The sequence below is a fragment of the Lactuca saligna genome, chromosome 4 (genome assembly GCF_052625555.1).
Source record: "Lactuca saligna cultivar CGN05327 chromosome 4, ASM5262555v1, whole genome shotgun sequence".
Taxonomy (NCBI): Eukaryota; Viridiplantae; Streptophyta; class Magnoliopsida; order Asterales; family Asteraceae; genus Lactuca; species Lactuca saligna.
The window spans coordinates 286,317,421-286,341,149 of NC_136420.1; the positions used below are offsets into that span (position 1 = coordinate 286,317,421).

Genomic DNA, 23,729 nt, shown 5'->3' on the forward strand with positions numbered 1-23,729 from the left:
TATTTTTATCGACGCTCTTAGTTTAACATATTCTAAGAATTTCATTTAGATCACTAAGGCTGAAAAGTCATCCATCGTAAATTCACTATTTACGCTTCCCGGTGTCGTGTCGGTTTTGCTGTAAAACTTCGACGGGCCACAACTTCTTCGTTATAACTCGGATTTCGGCGTTCTTTATATGTACGGAAACCTTGTGACATATTCTACAACTTGGTTAAGACTATTTATTCTAAATAATATTTTGTCAAAAAGTCATTTTCGACCCCTATTGCCTCTAAATTGACTAGCCCGGATCTGCAGGCGTTACAGATTTCAAGGACCAACTCCCGTCTAGGGAAGCCACATCCACCATTGGAGCCAGCAGCAAGGACTGCGTCCTCCTTACGGTATGTGTCGGGACTTCTACGATGTCAACGGAGGAAGTTCAGCTGGTCGAGCACTCCCAGTTGTGGTAGGCAAACTTGCCAATCAGGCTTATCAATCCGGAGTCCAAGCAAACCGGATTCGCGAGGTGGACATAAGGATGGAAGATAATGCAGCCGATATCCGTCACCTAGACATGCTACAAGGGAATGCTCAAATCCACACCCACTCCCTCCAGGAGGAAATGACTGCAGCTCTCTCCGAAATGAGGGATTTGAGGGAGCAATAAACTGCCCTTGATAGGCGTCTCATGGGAGCCAATCAATCGGATGCGGAGTCAAGCTCCAAGCGTAATCTGCGCAGCAAGTAGTGCTCGCCTAACTCCCAAATTTTGATATAGAATAGGAACATCGACTAAAAGTCTTACTTTCTTTAACCTTCTGTAATTAGGGACCTTTAGAAAGGTCAAAAAAACTTCTAACTTCGGATGTAACGCAACCATATGTTTAATATATATAGGAATATATCTTTTGTGTGTTAATTTTGTGCATTTCAGTCGAGTTCATGAGTCTATTTATTGCTATTCAAACTCCATTTGTAAATCAAACTCAAAGCCTTGTGTAGGTCAAACCAAATTCTTGAACTATTAGAGATAGTTAACCCATTATCATTCAACTCTCAACCACCAAAACTTATAATCTTTCATTTTTATTTCTTGGCAACGCAATGCCTCCTCGTCCAAACCTAAGACCCAGATCGGGCACGATACCAACACCACCTTATGATCCGGCCATGGTCCAGGCTGCTATCACAGCAGCAGTAACCGCCGCCGTCTCACAAATAAACTCCAATGGAAATGGAGGGGCAGGAAGCAACACGAATCATTCTAACCATGGCACTGGTCATGGTCACGTAAGGGAATGTACTTACAAGGAGTTCTCCAACGCAAAGCCAAAAACTTTTAATGGCACTGGGGGAGTCATTGCATTGATGCAATGGTTCGAAAAGACTGAAACGGTCTTTGAGATCTGCTCTTTCCGAGAAGCGAGCAAAGTCAAGTTCGCTGCTTGCACCCTCACCGATCGAGCCCTCACCTGGTGGAAAAGCCATGTGAAGTCTGTAACTCTCACCGTCGCCAACACCATGATTTGGGAGGATTTGAAGGTCCTACTACTGGAGGAATACTGACCAAGGGTATAGATACAAAAGCTAGAGCAGGAGCTTTGGAATATGAAGATGACTGGGTCTAACCTAGTCACCTACACGGTCAGGTTCAACGACCTTGCTGCCTTGTGCCCTACCATGGTCAACCCAGAACCAAAAAAGGTTTAGAGTTACATTTAGGGGTTGTCATCCCAGATTCAAGGTCATGTTTTGGCCTCCAACCCTATCACTTTCAACAGCGCTAAGCGCCTGAATCAGCGACTCATCGACCATGGAGTCAAACAGGGTACTGTTACAACTATTGCTAATCCATCAAAGGAGGTACATGGCCAAGGAAGGCCTTATAACAAGAGAAGGGGACAAACCCTACAGGGAAACCCCAAGAAACAACAAGTGGTAGCGGCTCACGCTATTACTATTCCACCACCAGGGTCTTTGCCGTGACCTCTAATGCACCAGGTGCAATAAGAATGGGCATACGACCCGCTTCTGCAAGGATCCAGCCCAACAAGCCGCCCCCACTGCTAATGTCGGAGTAAGTCGCGCCTGATTTGAGTGCAGAGCCATGGGGCACTACCGTAGGGATTGCCCAAAGGCAAACAACAAGAATACCGGTGGAAGGGGCCGAGTGTTTGCAATGGGACAGGATGAAGCCGTTGCAGACCCTACTGTTGTTACGGGTACGTTTCTTCTCGATAACTCGTATGCATGCATTTTGTTTGATAGTAGAGCGGAGAGGAGTTTTGTGAGTCATAATTTTAAAGGCCTGCTGAAACAAACACCCCAATCATTAAGTGAACCGTTTATAGTAGAAATGGCCAACGGTAAAATAGATGGCACTAAGGAGATATACTTAAACTTTACCCTAACTCTAAACGATAATCCCTTTCCAATCAACCTCATGCCAGTCTCGATTAAGAGTTTTGATGTCATCATAGGCATGGAATGGCTGAGTTCTCATCATGTGGACATTTTATGTTACGATAAGGTCGTTTGCCTTAATTTGCTAACCAGAGAAACCCTCATTGTCTATGGCCACAAACCCAGTACCACTCTTCGTATTATCTCATGCATCCAAGCTTGGAAGTACCTACGCAAGGAATGCCACACGCTTATAGCACATGTCGTGGATGTGAAATGCGAAGTCCAGGACATCAAGAGCGTGCATGACATATGCGAGTTTCCCGATGTTTTCCCGAAGATCTTCCAGGAATACCACCCGCGAGACAAGCGAATTCAGAATCAATCTGATTTCTTGAGCTACCCCGGTAGCCAAAGTGCCATATCGATTAGCCCTAACAGAGATGCAAGAGCTATCAACCAACTGACTGAGCTACTCAGCATAGGATTCATCAGGCCGAGTTTCTCGCCTTGGGGAGCACCAATGTTGTTTGTGAAAAAGAAGGATGGATCATTTAGGATGTGCATCGACTACCGAGAGCTCAACAAACTTACCATCAAGAACCGATATCCTCTACCACGAATAGACGTCTTATTCGACCAACTCCAAGGAGCCAATTACTTCTCCAAGATTGATCTGAGATCGGGATATCACCAGCTACGAGTCCTGGAGAGTGATATTCCCAAGACGACCTTCCGAACAAGATACGGGCATTACGAGTTTGTAGTGATGTCGTTCGGACTAACCAATGCCCCTATCGTGTTCATGGACTTAATGAATCGGGTATGTCGTTCATTCATGGATAAATTTGTGATAGTATTCATAGATGACATACTCATTTATTCGAATAGTAAAGAAGAGCATGGTCAACATCTGAGACAAGTCTTAGAGACATTGTGAGCTGAGAGACTTTATGAGAAGTTCTCAAAATGTGAGTTTTGGATTAGGAAGGTGGACTTCCTAGGTCACGTGGTCAGCGAAGAAGGAATCCATGTGGACCCATCTAAAATTAAGGCTATCAAAAATTGGTCTGCACTAACTACACCAACTGAGATTCGCCAATATCTAGGCCTTGCTGGTTATTATCGAAGGTTCATACAGAACTTCTCTAGCATCGCAAAACCTCTTACCTCCCTAACTCAAAAAGGTGTGACCTACAACTGAGGAGAAAAGCAAGATGCTGCATTTCAGACTATGAAACAGGCCCTATGCAGTGCACCCATTCTTTCTCTTCCAGAGGGGATCAAAGATTTTGTGGTGTTTTGCGATGCCTCGAATCAAGGGTTGGGATGTGTGCTAATGCAGCGAGGAAAGGTTATTGCGTATGCCTAACGACAACTGAAAACACATGAAGTCAACTACACCACTCATGACTTAGAACTTGGAGTTGTGGTCTTCGCTCTGAAAATCTGGAGGCACTACTTATACAGTACCAAGTGCATCATCTTCACAGACCACAAGAGCCTTCAACACATATTCGACTAGAAGGAGTTAAACATGAGACAACGACGTTGGGTCGAATTGCTCAACGACTATGAATTTGAGATTCGTTACCATCCAGGAAAGGCGAATGTAGTGGCTGATGCTGTTAGTCGTAAGGAGTACTCTGGTCGAAGAGTGAAGTCATTAACCATATCGATCCATTCGCACCTGTCAGCACAAATCAAGGAAGCTCAAATAGAAGCATTGAAACCCAAAAATGCGACAGGTGAAACCCTTAGAGGGATGGACAAGAATCTAGAGATCAAGAGTAATGGAGTGCGCTACCTCATGAACCGAATCTGGACACCAAAGTTTGGTAGGTTCAGATAGATAGTTATGAACGAAGCACACAAGACTCCATACTCCATACACACAGGTTCATATAAGATGTATCTGGATCTCAAACAACACTACTGGTGGCCAAACATGAAAGCATAAATTGCTACCTATGTGAGCAAGTGCTTGACTTACGCTAAGATAAAAGTAGAACACCAGAAGCCCTCAGATCTACTCTATCAACCCGAAATACCTGAGTGGAAATGGGAACAGATTTCCATGGACTTCGTAACAAAAGTACCCAAGACTCAGGGTGGACACGATACAATTTGGGTGATCGTCGATAGACTAACCAAGTCTGCTAATTTCTTACCGATCAAGGAAACTGATAAGATGGAAAGGCTAACGAGAACCTACATCCGAGACATCGTGCGACTTCATGGAATGCCGATGTCTATCATCTCAGACAGAGACAGTAGATTCACTTCCAGATTCTGGCAATCGTTGCAAAAATCCATAGGAACAAGGTTGGATATGAGTACAACCTATCACCCACAAACTGACGGACAGAGTAAGAGAACAATCCAAATTCTAGAATACATGTTGCGAGCATGTGTGATCAACTTTGGTAAAGCATGGGATGTTCACTTACCATTGGTAAAGCTGGTAAAGGTGCAATGGCTGCACCGGAAGGGCTCAGAATGGACATAGGAGCCGATGGATGAGATGATGGAGCATTACCTAGAGCTGTTCCAGGATCGAGCAGCAGATTTCGAGGACGAAGTCTAAAATAAGTGGGGGAGATTTGTACCACATGGTTCTTGGTACGTATTCTGTTATTAAATCTTTAATTATTTTGCATTTTTTTTCTTGGATTCGGCGAGTTGAAGGACCAACTCGCCGAGTAGAAGCGGGATGAGGCGCGGAGTTTAAGTCATGGACTCACCGAGTCAGTTCCCGGACTCGGCGAGTAGCTGCTGCCTGGACTAAAACCCTAATCCAGAGGTTTGCACCCTATTTAAATAACCTTATGCATCCTCCCTTCCCCCTTTATGCTCCCAAACACTTCTCATCGAAACCCTAGCCATTTGTGCTTTGTTGAGGCCATTTTTGGTATTCTTGTGTGATAGTAAATCTTGGAAGGAAGAAAGGAGCTTGAAACTTGAGTTGGGGACAATAGATTCAGGGAGTTTACTTCATCTTCAGCAACTTCAAGGTATAATGCCCCTGTCTTGGCTCATCTATGTGTTTATTCATCTTTAACTTGGGATTTCTTTAGATTGCTAAGTCATATTTTGATATTGGGAGTGTGTGGTGGGATTTGACTTCAAATATGGGCCTTAAGAGGGCTTTCATGGCATAAAGGTGCCAACTTTAGGGCCATGAAATCCCCATGCACATTGTAGGACACCTTATGTAGATTTTTGAGCTAAAAACCCCATGCATGTGCATCAAGTTTGGAACTTTACGTATGAAGTGGACATTAGGAGGCCATATCTATGGTTTTGGTGTGTTAGATCTCATTTAAATCAACTATATGGAATTGGTCAAGACTGGACTCGGCGAGTCCAAGGCAATCTCCTTGGAACTCGGCGAGTTGTTCATCAACTCGACGAGTCGAGGACAGATCTGGTTCATCAGATGAAGGCCAACTTGACGAGTTGTTCATCAACTCGGTGAGTCGGATGAGTTTCCATGGGGCATTCAAATGAGAGAAGAACTCGTCGAGTTGACGACCCAACTCGACGAGTAGGGTTGCGGATGAGGACGAGTAGAGAGTGAGGGACTCGGTGAGTTGTTGTCCCAACTCGGCGAGTCGGGTCAACTGGAAGTTGACTTTGACTTTGACTTTGACTTGGTTGGGGGTAAAATGGTCATTTTACCCTAAGAGTATAGAAATCGGTTTCTAACTGAGTGTTTGTGGAGTTTGTAGCCGGAGGATTTTCGGAGCAGCAGCGGATAGAGGTTTCCTGCACTGATTATCAGCAGCTACCTATACGAGATGAGTTACCTTCCAGTTGGGCTAGTTCTAAGGCCACAATGTCGGCCCACTAATGAGGAGTATTAAGAAGATGATTGTCTTTGTGGTAATTATCTTGGTCTGGTATGTGCTTGGTTATGAGTTATATTTGTATGATATGTTACGTGCATGATAGGGATAGTTTCCCTGATAGTGGTCCTTAGGACAAAGGGGAGATCAGTACCCGGATATGCTTGACTGTATGCTTATATCTTGTTATTGTATGCTAGTGGTAAGGGGTGGAATAGTCACCAGTTATCGGTTGAAAGATATCGATGATGATTACCAATTGAAAGATACCGATGATGATTATCGGCTGAAAGATACCGATGGTATTGTATGGTATGTGGTATGATGGGGGAACTTACTAAGCTTTGTGCTTACAGTTTCAGATTTTGGTTTCAAATACCTCTTCGTCTAAGGGGAAGGAGTCGGCGGTGTAGCATGGCATCACACACACATCTGATTTTCCGCACGGTGTTTTCTGGGATTGTACTATGATATGATATTTATTTATGTTGTAGGTTTCAAACATGATACTTGATTTTATGAGATGACGTGTTTATACAGTATTTTCTAGTGAATGTTTTATAAGTTAATTAATTAAAAATGAATTTTTTTTTACTTGAATTTTAGGATGTTACAAGTTGGTATCAGAGCCCTGGTTTGAGGGATTCGAACACACCCTCGGGGGTGTCTAGACTCAAACTGAGGGGCTAAAAGATTTTTACAATAAAATGGTTTCTAAAAATCTAAACGGAAGGATTTTAAGAAAGACAAGGTGTGTGATGCATGCGACCGGCCGGGCTCAAGTAAGTTTTCCCCAAGATACCCATACTTGTTATGTTATGCTATGTGGCTTTGATTCAGAATTGCATGCTAGAATAGGACTAAGGATATATAAGGATGCCTTATATGCCTGTTGTATGAGTTGTATGCTAGGACTGATTAGTCAGCAGTAGGATGGCCTGTACAGGTTATGCCTGATTTGGTTACTAATTGCACGAATGCTGCTTGCTTTGTGCTATGGGGGTTCTGGCTATTTCCAACTAACTAAGGAGCGGATATGTAACAGTACGTGCAAGTTAGTTAGGGGGAAGTAGTAGGGGCTCCTAGTGCAACTGATGGCGGAAGGTAGGTCAGAGAGCGCCCTAGGGAAGCCTAGGATGAGGTCAGTGGAAAAGGGTATCGGTAAAAGGGACTTGGTGAAGTCAAAGCAATCCTTGAGGAAAGTACAGGTAGATGTGGAAGGTAGTATGGGCCCGTACTACTGAAAGCAGATGGCCTAGATGAAACCGGGAACCTTGGAGAGTGTGTTAGATCTCTCGAGTATATATGATCCTGACATTTATGCGTGTATTTTCGGCATGGTGACTACACGACATGGAGCGGGAGGTTCCGGATCAGGATCGAGATCAGGCTCGGGTGCGGGATCAGCTCAGGTTGATGACGGGCTGCGCGAGTTCATCGCGTCTGAGATCATGAGAGGCATCCTTGAGTCGACCCCTATCATTTCTGGGTCGATCAAGGAAGGGATTGTTGAGCTGATGGAGGATCGCCTCTGAGCATTCAGGAGTGATATGGCGTCTAGCCAGGTGGGTACACGCACACTGTCCTTTAATGACTTTCGAAGGAGTGGTGCATCAGATTTCCATGGGGTGAGAGACCCCATTACCGCTAGGAGATGGATCGCAGACATTGAGTGGGGTCGAAGGTGAGATATGCAACAGGATGCTTGCGAGATAGGGTTAGAGATTGGTGGGAATTTGTTGGTGACTCATTGGGAGCCTCAACTATTGAGGCTATGACATGGTCAGACTTTGTGACCAGATTCAAGGCAGAGTTTGCTCCAGATGTGGAGCTTCAGCGGCTGGCCAGGGAGTTCTTGGATATGAGGCAGACTACGGAGACTATGACAGAGATCATCGCCAAGTTCTGGGAGAGGGCATTGCTGGTGCCCAATATGCGGGAGATGAGGATATGAGGAGGACCCGCTACCACGACATGCTACGAGATGGCATTCGGGAGCATGTTAGCTTTTCAGCTTGCCCTACCTTGGATTCCATTATTGCCAGGGCTAGGGAGAGGGAGATTGATCTGGAGCACGTCCAGAAGAGGAAGGCAGTGGAGGGGCTGACGACTGGGGATTCAGGGAAGAAGCCCAAGGGATCTGATGGTAGGCCGAAAGGCTAAGTAGGACGGGACCACTGTGGGAAATGCGGTCGGTCACACGAGGGAGCTTGTCGCACTGGGCCGGGTTCGGGCTGCTATAAGTGTGGCAAGGTGGGGTATTTTGGTGGGATTGTACTGCCCCGCCCCTGCGGTACAGATGATAGACCTGATATGCTTCCATTGCAATCAGAGGGGCCACAAAAGGGCCAATTGCCTGGGATTGACAGAAGTGCCAGTAGCGGCACCAGTCTCAGCGACAACGCGGGTTACAGATGGCTGGAAGGTCAAGGCAGAGGCTCCAGTGGTGCGGAGCAGAGCATTTCAGCTGACAGCCGAGGAGGCACGCGCTGCACCTGATGTAGTGACGGGATCATTCCATGTGAACGGCATCCCAGTTCAGGTGTTGTTTGATTCGGGCGCTACCAGATCATTAGTTTCTCTTGCGCTCAGCAAGAGATTTTCCGAGTCTTTGGGCATGTTGGATTGCCCTCTAGAGGTAGAGATTGCAGATGACCGATCGGTGCGAGCATTGACGGTATTCCGAGATTGTGTGCTGCGATTATTCGAGGAGCGCTACCTGGTGGATCTGGCTCCCATACCTTTGCGAGGGAACAAGGTTATTATTGGTATGGATTCGCTAAGCCCCAATGGGGCAGTGATTGACTGCGCGCAACAGTTGGTGTGAATCAGGACCCCAAGTGGGGGAGAGCTGGTGATTCAGGGCGAGTGGCCGCAACGAGGACCAACTTTATGTTTGGCAGCAAGAGCTAGAAGTTACCTGCAGCAAGGTTGCGCAGGTTATGTTGCGTATGTTATGGATACCCGGGAAATAGGTAGGGCGACGGTGGGCGATGTGCCTAATGTACGGCGTTGGTGCTGCAATGGTGGTGATCGGTAGGGGTCGAATTGTTGTGTGATTGTAACGTAAAGTGGTACGGATGAAGTTGTCGATGAGGTATAATCACTAGGGTTGGAGTAGATCGCAGAATGAAGGTCTCAGATGTGGCCGACAATAACGGTAGCTAGAATGGTTGTGGAGAAGGATGGCGGTTGGTATTAGGGTTTTTAGATGCGTAAAATATTTGGAGAGCTTTATGGTTTGAAAGAATGTTTAGAGAGATTTATGGTTTGAAATGAGTGTCTAATTTATACATCTCATTTTTTCAAAAGCTTATTTTTCATTCGTCAATGTGATTTCACATGGATTACCAAATATTAACTCTAGCCATTCAAATTTGATCTGATGGATGAAATCTCACCTCCTTATTTTTAAGACTTTGGTCTTAAAATTTGGTGATCCCTACGTTATATATGTATTATAAAGTAGTGTGTGTGTGTGTGAACATATATATATATATATATATATATATATATATAAACAATATAATATTTAATTTTTTATGAATAATAAAAAAAAAAATTAATTAAATCTTAAAACAATTATGTAACAACCCGTTATTTCAGGTTAATGTAATGTCTAAAAATCGTGTCTTGTAATCTATTTGTGAAGTAATAAGAATATCATCGAAAATGAAATGTTCGAAAAGCTCTGTTTGATTACACTATGTGGTAGATGTCGTGATAAGGTTTCAAAAATATAAAGAGCTCTAAAATCCGAGTTATAACGAAGGAGTTATGACCAATCAAAGATTCGTAACACTACCGGTAAAGCGTTGCTAAACATAAAACGAGAAATTTCAATAAAATACTTTTTAGCCGTAGATATCTAAATGAAAGTCGTAGATATCATTAAACCGCGAACATACATGAAAAGAACGCCCAAATCTGACTTCGTATGAGGAAGTTATGAATTTTCGAAGTTTCTAACCTAGCAGTAGACAACTAAAAACTCGAAATATAGATCGAGTGGTCTTTAGCCGACACAACCTAAATGAAAGTTGAAGACCCCGACAATAGGAGTACAACAGTAAAAAGTCTGACGAAAATAGACATCAGATCAAGGAATTATGGGATTTAAACGGACTTTTCCAGACCCGGCCTGTTAAAAGTAATATAATAAAAATAAAGCCAAAATTTGCCGACGAAATCTAAACAAGAGTTGTAGATCCTTTTCACACCTACACATGCATATAAAGAACGTCGAAACCGGAGCTTGTACGCGAAAGTTATGGATTTTACAAGTTTGGGACACAAAACCTGAGGCTGACTCAGCCTCACGACGTGAGGGAACCATGCTCACGACGTGAGATCGTGACTGATGGGTTCTAGAGTGTCAGAAACCTCCACTCGTCGAAGAGGATGAAGCTGACCAAGCCTCATGACGTGAGTGATAGCTTCATTTTATTTACTTATTTTTATAGTTTATTTTAGTACATTTCATTCTCATTTTAGTTAACTTTCATGCATATTTTCCCTTTTGTTATTTTTATGACCATTTCGGGGTACTTTCTAGTTTCTTGAGCATTATTGCAGTTTTTCTTGGAAACTAGCGGGGCGGCACTCTTGCGAGGCGATTGGGCTTGAAGGGAATTGGAGATTTCATGCTTGATGGCTATGAAGGTGATTCATGGGGTGGACTTGTCAATTGCTTGAAGGCTTGGAAGAATTGAGCTTTAAATTTGAAAGATGCGGGGGAACATTCAAGCGTATGAAAATTATTAATCGGGCGAGTTCACGAGCTTTGGAGGATTTGGAGAGGTCAAATTGGGCTTTAAATGAAGAAAAACTTGAAGAAAATGGGCTAGGAGGTGATTGGAATCGACCTGGGCCAAGTGGGCTAAGCTATGAAGGCCCAAAACTTCAAAGATGCTACACCCAGGGACCACCCGCGCAACCCACCCGCGCACCAGCACGCGGGTCGCGCAAGGCCCTGCAGGGGCAATTTCGGAATTCCTTCTTTTGAGCTAGTTGAGGAAGGTTGGTGCCCATCTTTTGCATACACTTGCACACCCGATTTTTGGAGATTCTCTCTGGAGTTTTGGGGACTTTTGAAGGCCAAGAACCCTTGAAGAACATCATATTTTTACCTCTTGATTCTTGCTTAATGTTTGGTACAAATTTCTCTAACCTTGTTTCTTTGTGTTTAGCCATGCTTGGCTAAACTAATCTTGGTTGACTTTTGTTTAATCCTTTGAACTTTTGTTGAATGTTGAAGAATCCATGAACATGTTCTTGAATCTTTATGGAAATGTTTTGTGTTTTAACATCTTATCATTACTTGTATGTTTTAGTTCATGAGTTTAAATGTGTTTGTGGTGATTAGTTGGCTAATTTCTTGATTAAGTAAAGGATCCTCAAATTAGCAAGCAACAAATGATTTTTGTGTTGTTTTTACTTCACACAATCATAAAAACATTTCCTCCAACATGGTGGTGAAAGCATTTGACCCCTCTTGGATTTGGTAACTTTTTGGTTCTTAATGCTAGTTGACTTTCACTAATTACATGCTATTTGGAATTAGTGACTTTGACTAAGGAAATTGTTATGAGCTTCTCTAGCCATTTCAACAATTAAGAAAAGTCTAGGTAATCTCAAGCTCCTTGGATTACTATAGCCAAATTGAGGATTTAAAACAAGTATTGCACCATTGAATTCTAATGATATGTTCATCAAAAGTCAAAGTGAGAAAACTTTAAGTCAACCATCTTTCCCTTATTGATTTTACATCAAATTCTTATTTTTGTTGCAATTGTCTATTTAAATCATATTTAATTCTAGTTAGCATCAAGTATTCAAAACACCAAAACCCCCCATTTTATTTTTATTGTTATTTTACAAGTATTTTTACAAAGAGATTTTTCATAGAGTTAGAAATTGAACCAATCTCCGTGGATTCGATCCCTTTACCACTATACACTATTTTAGTGTGTAACATTTAGGGTTATTATTTGTGTTGGCCTCGACAACCACCAAATTTTTGGCGCCGTTGCCGGGGATTGGTTTATTTTTAATCAATTTGTTTCTCTATGCCTAGATCTCATTGTGCAGGTACTCAAATTTAAATTCCTGAAAAAAAAAAAAAAAAAAAAGAAGTATGGTTCGGAGATGAACACTCCTTGCACCGAAGAGCGACTTTCTGAGCTAGCTCAGTTAGTTATGATGATTGAAAGTGACCAAAGTGTGCAGCCCACACCTCTTCTTTGCGATTTTTGTGCCCAAAATGGACATCATTCCGACATGTGTTCATATTTACAAAGAGAATGGGGAGACGTGCAAGAGAAGGGAAGCTACTATTTGTCAAACCAATCGAGTTATGATCAACCTCAACATGATCAATGGTGGGACAACAACCAAGTTTGGGGAAATAACCAATACCAAAACCCATACCAAACTTGGGGAAATAACCAATACCCACCAACTCCACTATTCCAAGAACCCTATCCTTACCCTCCTCAACAAACTGAAACGCCAAGCATGTCCTTAGAGGACATTGTTAAAAGCATTGCCACTTCTACCCACATTTTTCAGGAAACAACCCAAGCTAGCCTCAAAAGCTTAGAGCAACAAATAACACAAATTGCTCAATCAATTAGTTTAATGGAAGCTCAAGACAAATTACCATCCGAAAAGAGCCCATCGCATAGTTCATGTTCCATTCCTTTGAATGATGAGAAAATTTTTGATGGCCCAAGAGTGTTATATGAAGAAGAGGAAGAAGAAGTAGAAGTGGAAGAGGTTGTCAAAGAAGAAGAAGAAATTGAAAAAGCTGACAATGAAACTATAGAGGAAGTGATAGGGGTTAATGAAATAGAGGTTGAGCCGCCCACTACCATTAAGAAACTAACTCCATTGGTAGACCAACCACAAGAGATGGAAGCGATAAATTTGTCGGACTCTTCAAAGGATACGTATCACAAAAAAGAAGACGCCCAACCGGTCACCTACTCAAAAACCATGTCAAAGAAGGAAGAGTTGGTCACCTTAATGAACAAGTACAAGAAAAAATATGGTTGGATGATTGCTATTATCAAAGGTTTGAGTCCGGTATGGTTCTCCCGTAAAAAGAAAGTCAAATACAAGAAAAGAGTCTCAATGGAGGTGTGGAAATTAAAAAATGTCGACACGGGGAAAATTTACAAGGTTAATGGACATCGATTGAAGCCATTCAATGAAGTTTTTGATTCAAATGTCCAAGATGTCGTCCATTTGGACGCCCCAAAGTGTTAAAGTGAAGTTTGGAGGCGTCTCGCCAAAGACGTTAAAGAATGGCATTTTTGGAAAGCATTGTGTTTTTGTGTATTTAATTTGAATAAATGACTTTTGAAGATGCTTTTGGGATTCAAAAGAATTGTTTTTGAAGAAATCAAGAGTTTCTAGGTTTTTGGGGCCTTCCAAAGCGAGAACGGGTGAAAAACGAAGAAAAATGAAGCAAAAATGAAGATCAGGATCAGGGGGTTGCGCGACCCGCGTGCTGTTGCGCGGGTGGGTTGCGCGGCCAGGTGTGATGAAGCGACATTGGCCCAAGACTTAACTGCAAGGTCTGCGCGACCCGCGTGCTACACTGCGCGACCCGCGCACTGTGCTGGGCAATTTGGGCTATTTTTGGCTATTATTTGACCAGGTGTTGACCAAAGGTTTTAATGAGTTGACCTTTTGACTTTTCTTGACCAACATTGACCGAAATTGACCCTTTTTGACCCATAGATTAAAATGTTCAGCTTCTCTTCTTCTTCATTTAATCATCTTGACCTCCCACTCCATTCCTCTCATATAACCTTCCAGCACCCACCTTGCTTGAAAATTCAAGATTGGCGGAGTTCTACCGGTCGTAATTTCACGAAACCACCGCCACAGACATTTCCCGCCGCCCGACCCTCCGATTTAGGTCCTTTCCGCCCTTTCCTTAAGCATTGAGGACAATGCTTGTTCTTAAGCTTGGGGTGGGGCATTTCCCTTTTTTTTCTTACTCTTTTTCATGCATTTTTAGTTAGGTTGCATAACATATTAGTTTAAGTTAATTTGCATTCATTTTTTTTTATTTTATAAAATTTTAAAAAGATTTTATTTTCTTCTTTTCTACTTTTTATTTTTTGCATAACATTTAGCTTAAGACATTAGCATTCATGCATTTTTGTTGTCTGTTTATTCTCACCTCTCTTGGATGCCATGGAACAGGTTCATAGTTATTGTATCATTATTGGTCCAGGATCTTGTTGCTATCTCACCCATCGAACTGGGACCACTAGCTGCAGTTTGGGATTTCATACTTGGGATCAGATGCTGGTAGCTTAAAGGGGTAAGTGATCATGGACAGGTAGTTTTCATGAAGAATTATGCATACAATACTAACAACTGTAGGATATACTATAGCAATGGGTGTTCTTAGCCTTGCGGTCACTACCGCGGAGAGGATCACACTTGATCATGTTTGAACTGTTAGGATGAAGCATTGGTGCTTGTCCCCGAGTAGAATCCATATCCGGTCTCTTTACATCACCATATCTTTTTGCGATTTTCTTAGAGCTTAGAGAGTCTTTTAGTCCACACTTGGACATTTTCATTATCTTTGAAAAACCACAAGTTTGAAAAGGAGCTTACATTACATCTTTATGCTCCACACATGGTCATTTCCACACTTAGGCCATTCGGATTATATCATTACCCTTTCGGTTCCACCTACACACCTTTGGGAACCAAATTTTGAGTCAAAGGGTTTTAACATCTTAAAAAAAAAAAAAACAAAAAACAAAAAACAAAAAACAAAAAAAAAAAAAAAAAAAAAAAAAAAAAAAAAAAAACAAAACAAAAAAAAAAAAAACAAAATGAAGCATGCAAATTTTCAGTTGCAACTATCTTAGATAGGTGGCCGGTTCGATTATTGAACAAATTTCCCAACATCTTGGTCACCCGACATTTGATATTCATTTGTATAGATCTGTTTTATTGTATATAGATCGAGTTGTTATTTTTTTTTCTTTCTCACAAATTGGTGATGTTAGAGAGACTGTCGAGTCGGATACTACGGGAGGTTTGGGCCAACACTAAGTGAACTGATTCCTACAACGGTGCCCGAGCGATTAAACCTAGTTACACATGAGAGAAACCAGCAAATGTGAGATCAGAGTGTACACTTAAAGAAGCGCTCCACCCGAGCCCATCCAGTTGCTTTCTCCCTACTACAGATGTTCTTCATTGTATACATGTTCCATTGAGGCTGCGACTGCTCATCCCTCCTTACTCACCTAAAGGAGTTGTCCTGGCTGTGGTTTATGGTTCCATTGTCATCGGATGAAAAAGTTGTGAGATAGCAGCGAAATCAATTCTGACCATGTTGACTAACGTCGAACAGGTTCCATGGTTCTATCCATTCTTTTTATTTCTAGGGTAGTTCATCCCAAGTTCATTTAGTCTTGTCTTACTTGAGGACAAGTAAGGTTTAAGCTTGGGGTGATTTGATAGCTTCATTTTATTTACTTATTTTTATAGTTTATTTTAGTACATTTCATTCTCATTTTAGTTAACTTTCATGCATATTTTCCCTTTTGTTATTTTTATGACCATTTCGGGGTACTTTCTAGTTTCTTGAGCATTATTGCAGTTTTTCTTGGAAACTAGCGGGGCGGCACTCTTGCGAGGCGATTGGGCTTGAAGGGAATTGGAGATTTCATGCTTGATGGCTATGAAGGTGATTCATGGGGTGGACTTGTCAATTGCTTGAAGGCTTGGAAGAATTGAGCTTTAAATTTGAAAGATGCGGGGGAACATTCAAGCGTATGAAAATTATTAATCGGGCGAGTTCACGAGCTTTGGAGGATTTGGAGAGGTCAAATTGGGCTTTAAATGAAGAAAAACTTGAAGAAAATGGGCTAGGAGGTGATTGGAATCGACCTGGGCCAAGTGGGCTAAGCTATGAAGGCCCAAAACTTCAAAGATGCTACACCCAGGGACCACCCGCGCAACCCACCCGCGCACCAGCACGCGGGTCGCGCAAGGCCCTGCAGGGGCAATTTCGGAATTCCTTCTTTTGAGCTAGTTGAGGAAGGTTGGTGCCCATCTTTTGCATACACTTGCACACCCGATTTTTGGAGATTCTCTCTGGAGTTTTGGGGACTTTTGAAGGCCAAGAACCCTTGAAGAACATCATATTTTTACCTCTTGATTCTTGCTTAATGTTTGGTACAAATTTCTCTAACCTTGTTTCTTTGTGTTTAGCCATGCTTGGCTAAACTAATCTTGGTTGACTTTTGTTTAATCCTTTGAACTTTTGTTGAATGTTGAAGAATCCATGAACATGTTCTTGAATCTTTATGGAAATGTTTTGTGTTTTAACATCTTATCATTACTTGTATGTTTTAGTTCATGAGTTTAAATGTGTTTGTGGTGATTAGTTGGCTAATTTCTTGATTAAGTAAAGGATCCTCAAATTAGCAAGCAACAAATGATTTTTGTGTTGTTTTTACTTCACACAATCATAAAAACATTTCCTCCAACATGGTGGTGAAAGCATTTGACCCCTCTTGGATTTGGTGACTTTTTGGTTCTTAATGCTAGTTGACTTTCACTAATTACATGCTATTTGGAATTAGTGACTTTGACTAAGGAAATTGTTATGAGCTTCTCTAGCCATTTCAACAATTAAGAAAAGTCTAGGTAATCTCAAGCTCCTTGGATTACTATAGCCAAATTGAGGATTTAAAACAAGTATTGCACCATTGAATTCTAATGATATGTTCATCAAAAGTCAAAGTGAGAAAACTTTAAGTCAACCATCTTTCCCTTATTGATTTTACATCAAATTCTTATTTTTGTTGCAATTGTCTATTTAAATCATAGTTAATTCTAGTTAGCATCAAGTATTCAAAACACCAAAACCCCCCATTTTATTTTTATTGTTATTTTACAAGTATTTTTACAAAGAGATTTTTCATAGAGTTAGAAATTGAACCAATCTCCGTGGATTCGATCCCTTTACCACTATACACTATTTTAGTGTGTAACATTTAGGGTTATTATTTGTGTTGGCCTCGACAACCACCAGTGAGCAATCCAAAACTCACGATGTGAGACCCCAAATCAGCCCCTATAAATAGAAACTTAAGTGTGTCGGGTTTGGTGCTCATCTCTTTCCATCTAAGTGTTGTTACTCTGCGTGATTACCTCGATAAGCCTTCCCGAAGCCCTGGTTTTTCATACTCGAGTCCCGAAGGAAGTTCTACACTCCCGAGATCCCCGAGAATCCCGAGATTTCAACTATCTCTAGTCGAAGTTCTGCTCGATTCTTCTCTCGACTACTTCAAAACAACCACTCCAATCAAGTGAGTTCGTACCCCTTTTATACATCTTCAAATACTTTATAATGTACTTTAATACATTTTGGGGGAGAATACAAGTAAACACCCGGTTAATCCCGAGTGAAAACATGAAAACTTTTGTTATACCTTGCATGCATTAGATTTATACAAAATGCTTAGTATCCAGGGTAGCCATCTTTATCAAACTATTTTTTTCATTCAAAGAACTTATGATTTTAATGCTTTGTCAAACATTGTGAAAGAGGATAAACATTGCATACAAAACTATCACTTTAAATACAGACTTAGTTGAGAATCCGTGAGACGATTACATATTCATTGCTACCTTTTTGTTAAAATGTACTACATGTAGTCCTGTCTATTATAACCAGAGTCTCCCGTTGGTAGAGCATGTCAAATGTGTATAAATCTATACGGGAAATCATGATCCCGCGCCCTGACTGTTATCTACAGTCCTTTGGGTGACAGTATGTCATAACGTTTCCATGCCAGAAGACCGTCGCCACAGGCATATTATGTTTAGTATGGTTATAAAAATCACCGGATAGACAATTATTATGGTATTCTGAATTTATGAAGGAGTAACTATTAAAACTATTCTTTATCTAACGAGTGTGATGTTCTTATAACTTTACTATATAAAACTATACCTCAACCTTTAAGCACGTCAGTTGCTTGCGATATTCGGCCTTGGACATTAGAGACTGCCTGTTACTTTAGGAAAATAAGGGATTTTCCTGTATCCAAAACAATCAACTAATAGAAAAATAAGAGATTTTCCTGGTGCAACTATTTACAATTCACAACATGAACATTCATATGCATTTCATACTTTTATAAGAAAATAAGAGATTTTCTTGGAAAACGCACGAACTTTGGAATGGCTTATATTTTTCTTAAAACCGCTTACGAACTCACCAACTTAATTGCTGACACTTTTTCTTTGAAATAACTTGTATTCTCAGGGAAACGCTAAGCAGGTTTGGAAACCAAATTTTGGGGATTAAATCTCTAACGTTAATTACTTCTTTTGAAAGATGTTTATGTATTTATATTTTGAACATGCAACAAATACAATTATGTAAACATTTTAAAACCTTTATATGTATGGTGGTGTGTATTTTCCTTACTATGAACTGTTATGATACTGAATATGACATCCTCCGCCCCCGAACGTTTCCGCCGTTCTGGTTTGGGGGTGTGACAAATTATGATATTAGTTGTGAAACCCGAGGACATCAGTTCGTTTTGTATTGAAAATATAAATCACATTTATCAAGAAATAGTTGGTATTCAACACAATTATCAAAAACAAAAAACTGGGTGCTAGACATGGTGCAGGGAACCATGCGTGCAACTCCAACCAAATTAATGAATACATTTCATATACATAGAACATCTGTTAAAACTATATAATTGAATTCAAATATATCCATTTCTGTTAATAAATAACTATATATTTGACAATAGGCCAACTACAAAATCATTCTAAATAAACGAAACTGTGTTTTTACCTGGTATTCAACACAATTATCAAAAACAAAAAACTGGGTGCTAGACATGGTGCAGGGAACCATGCGTGCAACTCCAACCAAATTAATGAATACATTTCATATACATAGAACATCTGTTAAAACTATATAATTGAATTCAAATATATCCATTTCTGTTAATAAATAACTATATATTTGACAATAGGCCAACTACAAAATCATTCTAAATAAACGAAACTGTGTTTTTACCTTTTTATTTTATTTCATGTATATGTATAACTTTTCTTTTTAATTATTAAAATATTGTCATGGTTTTATAATATAATCATACAGACATTTTTAATTCTATATAACCCCAATTATATTTGTTGCTAGTATCCATTCACACGGTTTTAATATTTTATATTATATATGTTTAAACCTTTGTGATAACTTAAAATTTTAAATACTTGATTTAATTATACATAAGCAAATTTTATCTTTTATGTGATTAACATTTAATTTATTTTTTTTTTGAAAGGCATACAAGAAGCAAGTTTTTTTTTTTCTTATGTGTGTACGAATACAAACGTAAAACCATGTTGTATTTTTTATAAAGTCTATTATTGCCAAAATCACTACTAGAATATAGGCCTTTAATGATACGCAAATCATGACACTCAGTGGTTTACGATACGCAATAGCGTGTGTTCTAAAAATAATGTCATCTCTTCTAAAATTTAAAGGATTTAGAACACGCATTTTTGCGTGCCCTTAAAATTAGTGTACGAACAAAAAAAATTAAAAACACAGAAGACACTCAGCATAATAGGCGTATCATCTAAGCATGTCGTTTTATAAAATTTTCATCAAACACACGTTCTCCATCTTTAACAGATGAGGGGGAAATCAAATCCCAAAAAATTAAAACCCCCGCCTTGTTTCTCATCTCCTACCAGCGGAAAGCCCCATTTCTTTTCCTTGACCTAATTTATCAAGCTCTGCAAATTCTATGGCCACTTTAAAATCTATAGTTGAATCGGATCCAACGATACCTTTGCCCAAAATTCTTTAGATATGGTGTGCCTTCATCTTTTATCTTCACATATGGCCCATCTTCACATAATCAACAAAGATACTAGGGCTTTGAACCGGACCTCACAAAAGCCTTGGTGTTCACAGCAGCTTCTCACGCTTACTATGCGTCTCTATTTCTTCCTCTCACACCGGCGATTTAGGGCCATCCCTATTTCATATCTTCTGGTTGCTAGAGCCTGGAAGTTATTAAAGAAACACAAAATCATCATATTCTTATCCTCTTCATGTTTTCTTCCGCCGACCACCCTAAGCCGGTCAAAAAACCCTTCCGTTGGAAACCCTAAGTCGTCGTCGTCTTAATTAGTTCCTCCATCGCCCACCAGGCGTGTTCTTCTCCAACATCAAGCAGCACCAACCACGCATTCTGTTACTCCATATACGAATTCTTTTTCCTCCAACCCTCTTGCCGACCACCCCTTCTCCTCCCCCTTGCTGGTACTCTTCTAGCCCTTTATTTTTTTTTCTTTCTGAAAGCAGATGTATGTTTGGTGAAAGAAACATTACCTTTATGCAGAAATTAGTTGTTGAATGTTTATATATAGATATGTGTATATCGTTTGCTCCCTTTCATGTTCTTTTCTACATTTGGCACAGATGTTGATAAGTTTTCTCAGGTCCAAGTACATGAAAATATTTTAAGCTAATTCTTTTGGCTTAATTCTATGCAAAACATCGTGCAAAACACCCCAGTTGGAAGAACAAGAGTTTCAGAATCTAAAGAGGTTATGGAAAGTATCAGTAACCTCTCAAGATCTTCGGATGATTGGCAATATATGGGGATCGACTGTCTTCTGTTACTTCTTCATGTCAGGTAAGACCTACGTATCTCACATTCTCTGACTTTTGTGTTATTACATGTGTGTAATTGGTCATTTGGAAATATAGTTCGTCTTTTCTAACAAAAATATCAAATGAATTCGCCAAATTAAAAGGAAGAGATTTTAAATTTTGATGGTTAAATGAACCAACATTGAACATAAACACTGAAATCATTTCTGAAACTTCTAAAGCATAGTAATCAAAACTAAATAACCAATTATAAGAATCAATACGAAATAAACTAAATAAAACTTGAGAAAACGCCATACACTATTACATACCTGACTACCTATGTTTGACATCGGAAGTCAAGGGTATATATGATTTTTATTTAGAATAAAATGTCTAAAACAGAACAATATATCATGCAGGCAATTTTGTATTCGAACTTTTTGCAGGGTTATATACCATTTTAGAAGACCCTGTTATCAGAAAAGATGGAGATACTAAAATAAAAATGTACACACAGTTTAACCATAATGGTGGGCCACTTTGTATACGTTTCGACAACTTAGTCCCCACAAAGCTTTTCATCCAAAAATGGTAAAAAGCAAAATCTCACAATGCTATGCTCTAAGTGTAACGTGTAAGCTTTTTGACAGCAACAAAGCAACAGGGACAGAAAACTGAGGAGAGGAAAGGAAGAACTAGTAAAATACAGGCACAAGCATGTATAATTGGCTACATATAATCTATCAAATGTATGTTTTTTTGTGTTTTTATCATTTTTATTTTGTTTTTCGTGTTTCCATGAAGTTCTTGAATACCATGTATGTACAAATTCAATCTACCTTCTGAATCACCAGGTTTTCTATCTTTTTTCTCTTAACAGTCAAGTATAATTTTTATATTTACTGTTCTAATGCTTTGATTTTGATTTGGATGAAACCTATGTTGATAAAAAGTTATATGTATAGATTTTGGTAAAAGATTAACTTATCGCCCAATATCTGTTGAAACTGGAGTCATTGCTCAGGTAAAAACCTTTTCAAATTATTTTTTATTTAATAAAAACACTTAGTTTATCTTCTTAATGAGCTTAATTAATGACAGGCATATGGTTCAGCAAGAGTGAAGATGGGTAAAACTGAAGTCATGCCTTTGACTTGTCATCTCAACTTGTTGACCATATCAAACATCACTGCTGGAAACAAGGAGAAGATTCAGGTCATAATTTGAAATTTTCATCAAGATTTAAACATCAAACATTATTTTCTCGACTGATATATCTACTTTATGATTTTTACAGACATTCATTGAAGCAAATATCATTGGCCCTCTTATTCATCTGGTTCAAAATGAAGAATTTGACATCAAAAAGGAGGTTGCATCAGCTATCTCAAATGCTACTTCTGGTGGAAGCCATGACCAAATCAAGTGGGATTCATAAACTTAAATTTTCATTATAATTTGTTTAGTATTTACATCTCAAAAGCTATATATTTATTGATAATAAAATGGTGGATGCAGGTATTTGGTAAGTGAGGGATGTATTAAGCTTTTGTGTGATTTACTGATATGTCCAGACCCAAGAATATTGACAGTTTGTTTAGTGGGGCTCGAGAATATATTAAAAGTTGGTGAAGAAGAAAAGAATTTGGGAAGATCAGGGGATGTGAATCTTTATGCACAGATGATTGATGATGGAGAAGATTGAGAATTTACAGAGTCATGATAACAGTGAGATTTATGAGAAAGCAGTGAAGCTTCTTGAGACTTATTGGTTGGAGGAAGTGGATGATGCTATTCCACTTGGCGATGCAGTTGCAACTCAGCCTCCTGCTGGTTTCCATTTTGGAGGTGGTGATTTTCCGTTCCTTCTGGTGGATTCAACTTTAACTGAGGTAGGTAATAATAATATGTGTTATTTTGAATACCTTTGGAATGGAATGACTGATTCCGTCGGAATTGAAAAAACATCATGTTTGGTTTGAATTTCATTCCATGAGGGAGGGGTGTTTTTTTAATACATTGAAGGAAAGGAATGATAATGTTATACTTAAAAATTAGTTTTATTTCTATTATCTATTTTTCTTCAATAAGAAAAATCTTTTTATATTTCTTCTTAAGTTTCAATCAAATCAATCTTTTTCCTAATTAACGTCAAAACAATTATTTAATTATGTTATGTTAAGATTTTATGGTATATAGTTTTTTTTTATAAACATTTAAGAGCTTTTTTATTTGCTATTTGAAATAACATATACAGTATATAATAAAATGGTTCATTCCATTGGAATGAAAAATAAGTTTTTTTTCTTGATGGAATGGAATTTGATCTTTTTTTATAGAAGGTAATGCTTTCCATTTTGTTAAGTTGGGGATGATTCTTTTATTCCGTTAGTTTTTTAATATTTTTGATCTTTTTTTTTTTATCGATTTACAATATTATTTTCTGAAAATAACTAGATATTAATTCTATCTAGGTTGTAATCAGCTTTTGTTATGTTTGTACTTTGTTGATAGAAGTCTACATTAGGAAGACCAAGTTGTTCAACCCCTGACAAAGGAAACGTTTCTGTATACATCGATTGCAGTCCCACAGCAGCACCACAATACAAGGTTCAAATGACCGTTTTACCCTCACAAAATCTTTCAAAAATGTTTTTGTATGGCAGGAGTTGGAATCAATCTTTCATCTTTGTCAATTGTGGATGGGATTTATATATTGATGGTCTTGCGATAAATATAGATGGGAATATACTCGATGGCGTCCTCTCACTCGTAAACTCAAAACATTTGTTGTTATT

The 23,729-nt window shown here is 39.5% G+C and overlaps 1 pseudogene; it reads left to right on the top strand.

The window, feature by feature from the left end:
• Positions 1–2,092: 2,092 nt before the first annotated feature.
• Positions 2,093–22,822, top strand: LOC145040734 (importin subunit alpha-like; annotated as a pseudogene).
• Positions 22,823–23,729: the final 907 nt, after the last annotated feature.